Below are 9,986 nucleotides of genomic sequence, written 5' to 3'. Positions count from 1 at the left end.
AAAAAAAAATTCATTATGCTCCTCTCAAGGTTAGTGTAGGAATATGTTCCGCTACTTAACTTCCTTACAAAATGGGCACCGAGTTGGCTTGTAGGGATACCCTGTGGCAACAAAAAAAAATGATAGGAATTCCTATTTTGGTCCCCCTCCTTGTAGCATTTCACTCTTGATTTTTTCTATCAAAAGATCTTCGACCATTTTCAAAATTATATTGAGTTCTTGATCAAGATATTTTCAGCTCTTAATTATCCAATGAATCTAATAGAAGAGATATTTTTTGTTGGACTACTTAATACATTTATCTAATTATTAATTAATTACATCTTTTAATTACTCAATTCACTTAAGCTAAACTTAGTTGCTTTTTAGCTTTTATCTAATTAGGCTAATATTAGCTTTGTTTTAGTTTAGTTGTAGTTGAGCTTTATTTAGCTCCTCGTGCTTTTTCTTTAGTTCTTCTGAATTTAGTTTAGAGCATCTTTATGCTCTCTATAACTGTTGGTGTAAATTATGTCTCATAATTACACCTTACTTAAGTTGACTTAGGGTAATACATTTCATAGTAGTTTGCATATGAGACACTTAGGGAAGTGTGCACATAGGGATGATGCATGTAGGAGAAATTCTACCTTTTGTGGTTTTATCTTGTTGTTACATTCCACCTTCGATGGGTGATGATGTTGGCTTGATGATGATATTTTTTTGTAATAGGTTGATTGATGACTCGTTTTGTGTTGTCATTGATAGAAACTATATTTTTATATTCATCTAAGTCTTTTAGGCCAACCGTTAATGCCTAACCAAGAATAGAGGCAGTTAAACAGTGAACTAGCAAATAGGACTGCAACCAATAAATAGAGACAGTGTTGACTCCAAGCAATTGGTACAGTAGATTGATGAAGATTTAGATGTTACGGTTTAGAGGACATGTTAATGACATTGGAAGGAGTCTATGACTGGAACCGCACTGACATATTTAACAGGATGAGCGAGTTATGATGTACAGTGCAGTTAATCATGAAGAACAACTAACTAGTAGAACAAAGTCACTAAGATCAGTAAACCGGTACACATAATGTTTTATTTTTGAGTTATAATGTATTTGGCTGATGTAAGTAAAGTGTGATGAACAAGATTGTCCAGGTACATTGAACCTAGGAAATTGTTCCAAGGTTGTTAGCCGACTTAGTTGAGATGTTTATAAAAAGTGTGATGAGTTATGAGATGAAATATGAGATCATAAGCATAGATTGAGAATTTGATTGTGCGGTGGAAGGCAAATCTTTGTATTGATGTATTGTTGAAGCAAAGTTGAAGCGGATCTTATCAGGCACATAGGTACTATATGCAGATCATCTAACTGTTGTTCCCTAATAGTTACAATAGACAAAATCCCTTATCCGGGTAGGTCCTAACAGGACTGAACTTGTAAATCCCTTAATCAGGTAGCTCAACAAATTGAGTTTAAATCCTCTAGTGAGGTTACCCCTAACAAGGTAAAGCTCCTAATAGGGCTAAGTTGTAAATCCCCTCATCGGGTGACTCTTAACTGGGCCTGCTCTTAACTGGGCATGTTTGTAAGACCTTAATCGATCAAAGATTTCTATTCTGCAAATAGTGAATCTTGTGGGTATTAACTCCCACCGTGGTTTTTCCCATTTGGGTTTCCATGTGAAAAATATTGTGTTATGGCGTGCATGTCTTATTTGGTGTTAGCTTGTGTGGTTATCTTTCTTGCATGCCTATTGATTTTAAAGTTGATTAAAGTGGTGATCAGATTTATATTGTTTTTGCTTGCACTGATTCACGCCCCCCCCCTCTCAATGCCTTATAAGTTTATCAATTGGTATCAGAGCCTAATTCCCTTAAGGCTTAACTTCTTGGGAAGCATCCCTAAGGCTAACATGGGGGAAGGAATGAGTTATAAAGAGTTGTCTAATTGGCTTGTAGAATCTGACGAAGCCCTAGGTGAATTGAGGGTTAAGTACAAAGCATCTTTGACTAACAGGAGAGAGCCAGCTGGACAACTTATGGAACTTAGTGAAAAAAACTCTTTTGAGGAAGAAAACATTAATGCATTGGTAAATGAGGTAGAAAAGTTGAATGATGAGAATTCTAATCTAAGAAGAGAGCTTGAAGCCCTAACCATCTAGATGAGTCAAGAACTGGAAGCTAGGAGGACTGCTGAAGACAGGATCAGAGAAAAAGAACATGAGATCTTTAAGTTGAACCAAGAGGTTGGAACCCTGACTGCATATCTTCAAGAGGAAAAAGAAGAAAAAGAAAAAGTAAAGGCTGATCTAGACAAGACCATGTCGCTAAGAGAAAGTCTTATGAAGAAAAATGAAGATCTTACTAAGGAGCTTGCTGATGCTAATGAAATACTTGCTAAATTTAACAAGATCTCTACTATGCTTGATGAGGAGATTCAATCACAAAGGTTGAAAGGAGAAACACAAGGCTTGGGATATACGACCTTTGAGAAAGGTGAGACTTCTGGTACCAAGGATAACTTGCATGAAGGTAAATTTGCACCTATGAATAAAAAGGTCACTAGTAAGAAACTCTATAATCCTGTATGCTTTAACTGTCATAAGCCAAGACATATTGCTAATGTGTGTAGAAGCAGATCTAGTTCTTTTGATGGTTATAAGACTAATGCTTATGAGAATTACAAGCCTAGAGTCTTTGATGGTTATTGTTACACTTGCAACAAATATGGACATAGAGTTGTTGAGTGCAGGTCCGGTATGATAAATCAAAGGTCTTACATGAATTAGAGATCTGAAGGTAATTGGAAGAGATCCTACAATGACCAGAGAAACCCTACTTGGCAGAGACCCTATGCAAACTGGTCTAGTCCCTATGAGGTGGACAAAAGGATGAATGTGATTTACGCAATCTTTTATAACTACGCCCATGTGGCTATGAACTGCAGAAGAAGGACTGGTAGAGGCAATGTTGGACCCTAGAGAGCATATGGAATGACATGTTATCATTATCATAAACTAGGACACATTGCTAGGTTTTGCAGAGCAAGGATGAATCAACTGGTGAATCAATATGCAGATCAGAAAGGTAAGAAGAAAGTTGATGTTGAGGAGACTAGGAATGAAATGAATAAAATCTGGAGAAAGAAGAGCGATCAGAAGCCATCAGAAGAGTCTCATTCTTCACCTAGTGCGGAGAATCTTTCACCGGTTAACTAAGTTGTCTATAAAAATCTTAGGGGGAACTTATTGTCAGATCTATCTCTGAACCCACTGTATGATGAGCGATGAGTTAAAACTGCATACTTTGATGCATTTTGATGTTAAATTATTTTCGGATTGTCACTGGTATGATTGATATGTTTTGGAAACTGATAGCATGTTTTTGGGTTGAATGGTGTTTAGGGTTTATTCAACCGGGTAAAGCATTTAATGTGGTAGGTGTTGAGTAAATAAAAGGGAGTTTTTTAGTTTCATTTGTCACTTTACATTCTTGAGAGCATCTGAAGAGCAAAGAAAGCAGGAAGAACCTTGTGATTGCAGCTTTGATGAAGATTGACAGAAGAATTGAAGTGATTTGTGATCGGTAGTCGATGAAAGAGCATTTTTGGTGTTGAAACCCTAACGGCAGAAGTGTTGAAAGGTATTTATCCATTAATCTGATAATCTATTTCTAAGTTTGAGTTTCTGAGATGGATACACCATATATTGTAGAGGTAATTGTTAGGCGTCAACCAGAGTTTAGGAGGCATCCATTCAAATCGATTGAAACATGAATTAAAATATTCCCTGAGGGAAAAGCAAGCGTATGCAGTCGTGAAAGTTGTAAAACAATTCAGGTACTATATCTTTCATTCTCACACAATATTCTATGTGCCACATTCTACTGTTAAAAGCATTTTAACACAACAGGATATAGGAATGAACAATAGAGCCTCGTGGGTGACTAAGATACAAGAGTTTAATATGGACATTAAACCAACAAAATTAGTGAGGGGACAAGGCCTGTGTAAGTTAATTTTAGAAAGTAAGAATGAAACGACTTAGGAGTTGCCCTTAGTCTTATTTGTTGGACTTCAAGATTCCTAGTTTGCAGACGTTGCATATTACTTAACTTATGAGGTCTATCCAGAGCATCTCTCTCTAAAAGAAAAATGGAATGTGAGACTAAAGACTGCCAAATATGTTATTTTTGATGATGTATTGTATAAAAAGGGGTTGGATGGAACATTCCTACGTTGTGTGGACAAGTTTCTTCAAGAGTCACTGTTAAAAACCTTTCATGATGAAGCCTGTGGTGGTTATTTTTCATCGATAGTAACTGCCTACAAAATCTTGAGAAATTGTTATTATTGCCCAAGTATTTTTAAGGATGCATACGCTTGGGTAGCTAAGTGTGAAAAATGTAAGTTGTTCACAGGGAAGCCACAACTTAAAGTATTACCTCTTAGACCGGTAGTTGTTGATCATCCATTCAAACAATGGGATTTATATTTTATAGGTCCCTTGTCGCCTATCTCAAGTGTTGGACATACACACATACTGACAACCACAGATTTCTTCACCAAATGGGTAGAAGCTATTCTAGTGTGGAAGACAACTTATGAGGTTGTCTGTAATTTTCTTAAAGAAAATATCCTGATTTGATTTAGAGTTCCTCATAAAATTGTGGCTGATAATGCAACCAACTTTTCTTCTGTCAAGATTTCATTGTTCCTTTATGATCATGGGATATCTCTTTCCCACTCTTCAGATTATTACCCTCGAGGTAATGGCCAAGCGGAGTCAAGTAATAAAAATTTGATCAATATCATGAAGAAGTTGGTGAGTAAAAATTTCAAAGACTGGTACAAAATATTGTATGAAGCTCTTTGGGCAGATCACACATCTCCAAAAAGAGCTATAGGGATGTCACCTTTTGAATTGGTGTCCGACATGGGTGATCAAGTGTCGCTTCCCTTAGAACTTGCAGCTTCAAAGTTACAAATTGTTATTGAAGATGTATATTTTCAAAATTCTCTAGAGAAGAGGATTATGCATTTGATGAGGATTGATGAAGAAAGCGATAAATTGGTTGATTGGATTACAGAACATCAAATGAGGGTCAAGAAAATATTTGACAAGAGAGCCAGGCCATGAAAATTCATGCTAAGCAATCAAGTTCTGCTTTGGGATAGAAGAAGAGAACCAAAAGGTGCACATGCAAAGTTCGAATCATTATGGAAAGGACAATTTGCAATTCAAGAGGTAAAAGGACCTAATTATTTCAAGCTAGCATATCAAGATGGTATTGTTCTTCCCCTAACCTATAATGGGCAGGATCTGAAGTTATATCAATTGTAAGTGAGAGTCCCCGCAAGTCTTGTAAACAAGTTTTCTTGTGTTTGGTTTGTTTTTTCGGTCCTATTTTTGTGTATGTTTTGGTCCTTTTGATAAGGCTCATTTGCAAAACCAGAGATCCTAAGGTTCATGTCTAGGTCCGTTATTGTCCCAGTCCCTAGTCAGAGCCAATGTTAGCCCTCCCTACTTTCATTAAAAAAATTCAAGTTCAAAGGTCGACTTTTTGGTGTCATTTTCCTTTTGGTCATGTATTTATTCTCTTTGAACCCAAGTCTTTGAACATTTTCTAAGTTCAAATTTCAAAGCGCGCTTTAAAGAATTTTCTTCACGGCTTTGTTTTATGGTAAAAGCGAGCGCTTTGTTGAAATTGGTATTGAACCTGAACCTTTGAACCTCTTTGGTTCAAGGTTCAGGATTCAAAGTCGGTCATGAGTCGGTTTTGTCTTTGCTCACTCATTGTTCTTTGTTTTGTCGCGTAGTTGGTGTTATGTGTTGCTATGTGTTATTTCTCAAAATTGAACTTGAACCTTTGAACCTTTTGGTTCTTGGTTCAAGGTTCAAAGTTTGAATTCTTAAAGTCTGAAGTTCCATGTAAAATTGACACATGTATCATGAAATGAATGTGGCGGTGGGAAAAGAAAATATTCTGGGGAAATCAAAATGTTAGTTTCTAAATTATGACAAGCAATCATGATAATTCACAAGTCATGTGATGGAATGACCCGAAATTAAATGCATGCCAGTTATACATCAAATCAGACATCATCTCACATGAACTTACTTAATTAGTACAACTAGCTAAGTTCTAAGTGTAAATTTTGTCCATTTTTGTCGCAATAGCTAGCAATTGTTTCTTTAATCTTCTCAGTAGCCCTGCAAGCGACAAAAATTGGAAGTGTTGTATCTGCATTCAGAAGGTTTTTGAGAATTGGTTGTCGAGATCAGGTTAGCTTCAATCATTCTCTCTTATGTTGCATTTACTTATTCTGGAAGCTAGTTGTTGTTCGTTTCCCTGTGATGTGTATGAGAATTCATTTCATTCTTGAAATTGTTTGTTTAAAATGAGAGGGGCCATTATGAGGCCAACCCTACCAAAATTGGGTCGCACTTCTTGATTAGTTAGTTCACTTCCAGAAATGGGGGATACTTCATTAACGTGGGCAGATCTCTCTAATTTTCTTGAGAGAGCTAAAAACCCAACTCAAAATTCTATGATGGAGAAAATTGTAAAGAGTGGTTTGGTTGAGGCTGCTGCATTTCCCATCTCTACACCATGCCCAAAGTGAGTATTGGAATGTATGAATCGGTACGATGCGGATCATAGATTTATCAGGAACATTAATGGCGAAGTGCTGTTGAAAATAGACAGGGAAACTGTAATGGCAGCTATGGGCATACCTCATAAAGAGCCATATGAAGAGTGGACTATTGTCACTTCATATTCCTTTTTTTCAGAGAAGAAGAGTGCTTATAAAAGTGTGATTGCCAGGAATTGGTTGTTGAAGCTTCAAAAGGGGGGTTCTAAGTTAATAAGGCCACTTACTAGAGAGCACTTCATAACAGAGATGCGGGACATTGTCGTTTCCTATTGAATAGGTTAAAAGAAAACACCCATGCCTTTTACTAGGAGGAATGGATGTATTTTTACATCCAAGTCATGTTGAATGAAAGCATCTACCTAGATTGGGGGCAGGTTATTGCAGAAAGATTGCATGAGAGTTTAAACAGGTTTGTAGGAATGAGTGGTTTCTATATGTCTTCATATTTGTTTTATATGCTTGCTTGTACCCGGGATTGGAATGGCTTGCATCATGAACCCTGGATTGATGGAATAAGGGTATATGAATATCATCCTCACTTGTAGGAACAAAGATATGCAGAAAATTTCATGAGATGGAATGACATTTTCATAGGAAGATTGGTTTATGAATTGCAGGGAAACACAAATAAGAGGTTGTCAATGGAGGCCATGGAATTTATTGGTATTTATGGTAGTTTCTTTATTCAATTCCCTTAATTTACATATATTAGAATTGGCGGTTTTCAGGGTGAACCTTTCAGGTTACCCAGATATGTTTTGGATAGCTATGTTTTAATAGAATTTAGTCGACAACTAGCTTATATTGAAAAGAAAAGTGGAGGGAAGTCTGGGGTGGTCTTTCTAGTAGAACTTGGACACTATAGTTGTGCATGGATTTTAGATGCCTTGAACCTTGAACTTTCAACTTGAACTTAAGAAGTTCAATTTGCAATTGTATGTTTCCAGATATAAATTTGACAGTCGAGGATTTTCTATAGGGAATTTAGTTGTTGACGATGGTTTTCAACATGAACCTCAATTGGAGGATTATTGGGAAAACTATGCTGATGAGTTTGAAGTTACAAGAAGGTTCTGGTCAAGATTCACGGTTCAACAAATTGTAACAATGGGCATGTCCATGAATGTTTCTGAGGTGCAAGAAGATGAAGATGAGGAAGTTATTGATCCTGAGTTCGATGAAAAGATACAGGGACAACCTATCCCATAAATTGATTAGAGTAGGAGAGGGGACGATAGCATTCATGCCAGAACCTTCAATGTGATCAGAAGAACATAAAAATGGTTGAAAGATCTTCCTTTTAGACATAGGCCTATACTTGCACCTAAAGATAAGAGAGTTGGTTGAACTCATGCGACTTCCCAAACATCTCTTCCTTCTTCTAACTTTGTTGTTGATGTATATGGTGAAAATGGATACAATAATAACAATATTGAAAGGCTAAATGAATTCAACCACAAAACCCTAGCCTAACAACAACAAAGATCCACCATAACATATGAAGATTACCTAAGACAATGCAAATCAAATGAAATCACAAAGATTATATCATCACATGTCCAATAGGGTTTGGATCTCCATTCTTCCTATCTCCATTGATCTTGCTTGATATATTTGCTCTCAGATTTTATGTGCACAAGAGCTCAACAAAGAACAAAATGTGGTTGCAAGTAGGATCACATATGCTCAAAAGTGTAGTGTAGTCAAGCAGTCAACGGGGGGTTTGCATAGATTGATTAGAATGATTGATTAGGGTTTGATAATGAAGGAAGTATCTCCTTATATGGAAGACACAATATGAAATGGAGGGATAAGATTGAGAGGTGTAAAAGGAGGTCGGCTATGATTAGAGGGTAGGTAAAAGAAATAATAAAATAATGAAAGGGGTAGGTAGTGTATGAATTAAGAGATGAATGACATGTGTCATGGGTAGAAAAGGTTAATGAATTAATTAAATAAATAAAGATTTATATAATTAATAGAAGAAGTGGGATCAATTAAATAAAGAAGATATTTATTTAATTTAGGAAAAGGATAATTTAAATAAATAAATGTATTTAATTAAATGAGAAATAAGGCTAGAAGAGGATAAATGAATTAATTAAATAAATAAGGATTTATTTAATTAATAGAAGAATTGGGCTTAAATAATTAAATAAATAAAATATTTATTTAATTAGACATGACAATTTTAGGTGTCTACATTTTGCCCCTCTTTGAGACAATGTGGCTTGTCGCGTTGTTTCAAAGAAGATAAGATGAACTGACACAGAGTTGCCCCAAGATGGGAATGATATGCCCCCTCGAGAGATTGGATGAAAATGTCTGAAAAGATCACAGACAATCTCTCGATAAGAAAGAAAGGCGAGAATGGACTGACCGGATAAAGTGACAAAGTCATGGGATAACGAAGACTGACTCGGGAGGCGAGGGCTAGGGCTAGGGTAGTCTATAAGATAGACCACGAGGAAAATACATCCTCATTGTCATCTACACCTCCAAGAGATTAGAGTGCAAAGAGAGAAAAGAGCAGCAGCAGTCAGCAGCAATGGCTTTTGTTCACAGATTCGACTGCGTTTGCCAATTCCAGAGGCCAGCGGAGGCAGGAGAGCCGGTGAGTACCACAAAACCTCCTCGTACTTTGTTGCATTTATTGTTGTCATTAATGCATGCTAGATAGGATAATAAATGCGCTCTAGGTTAGGATCTAAAAAATGTCAAAAACGTCCAGGCGCGTCTGCGTTGGTGCCAGGCACGTCTATGCTCGCGAGGCGCGTTTGTGTTTTTTAGGCACGTCTGTGCAGTCTTCAAGCGCGTTTACGTCAGGAAAGTGCGTTTGTGTCCAAAAAATGTGAATTTGTTTCTTCTAGGTCAAATTGGCTACATGAAATGCAAATGTTTTTGGTGTGTCATTATACTCAGTCATGTGATAGCAAGCTACGTGGACTCGAGAAGGACGATGGAAGTCAATCAAGAAAGGGGGATGGAAGATAGAAGATATGAAAGTGAAAGAGCTTCTTGTGCGTTATCATCATTAAGATTTATTATGGAAAGTAGGTTATGACAATCAAGGCATATGTTAGACCCAGAAAGTCATTGTACCTGTTTGCATGGAGATAAGACAGTCACAAACAAGGAATGCCCCAATTCATACTAGACTCACAGTGTCCTCATATCCTTGGACAAGTCATAGCATTACTAAGAGACAATCCACAAACAACAAATACAAATAGGTGACGATACCCCATCCTCGCCTTTCTAGTCAAAGACATCCTGGAGATAGAATCTCTAGTCAGAGACATCCTGAAAAAGCTAAAAGACATGTCACCAAAAAGAT

Source organism: Cryptomeria japonica, chromosome 1 (assembly GCF_030272615.1).
Source record: "Cryptomeria japonica chromosome 1, Sugi_1.0, whole genome shotgun sequence".
NCBI classification, from domain to species: Eukaryota; Viridiplantae; Streptophyta; class Pinopsida; order Cupressales; family Cupressaceae; genus Cryptomeria; species Cryptomeria japonica.
Note: the sequence above shows the minus strand (reverse complement) of the source record.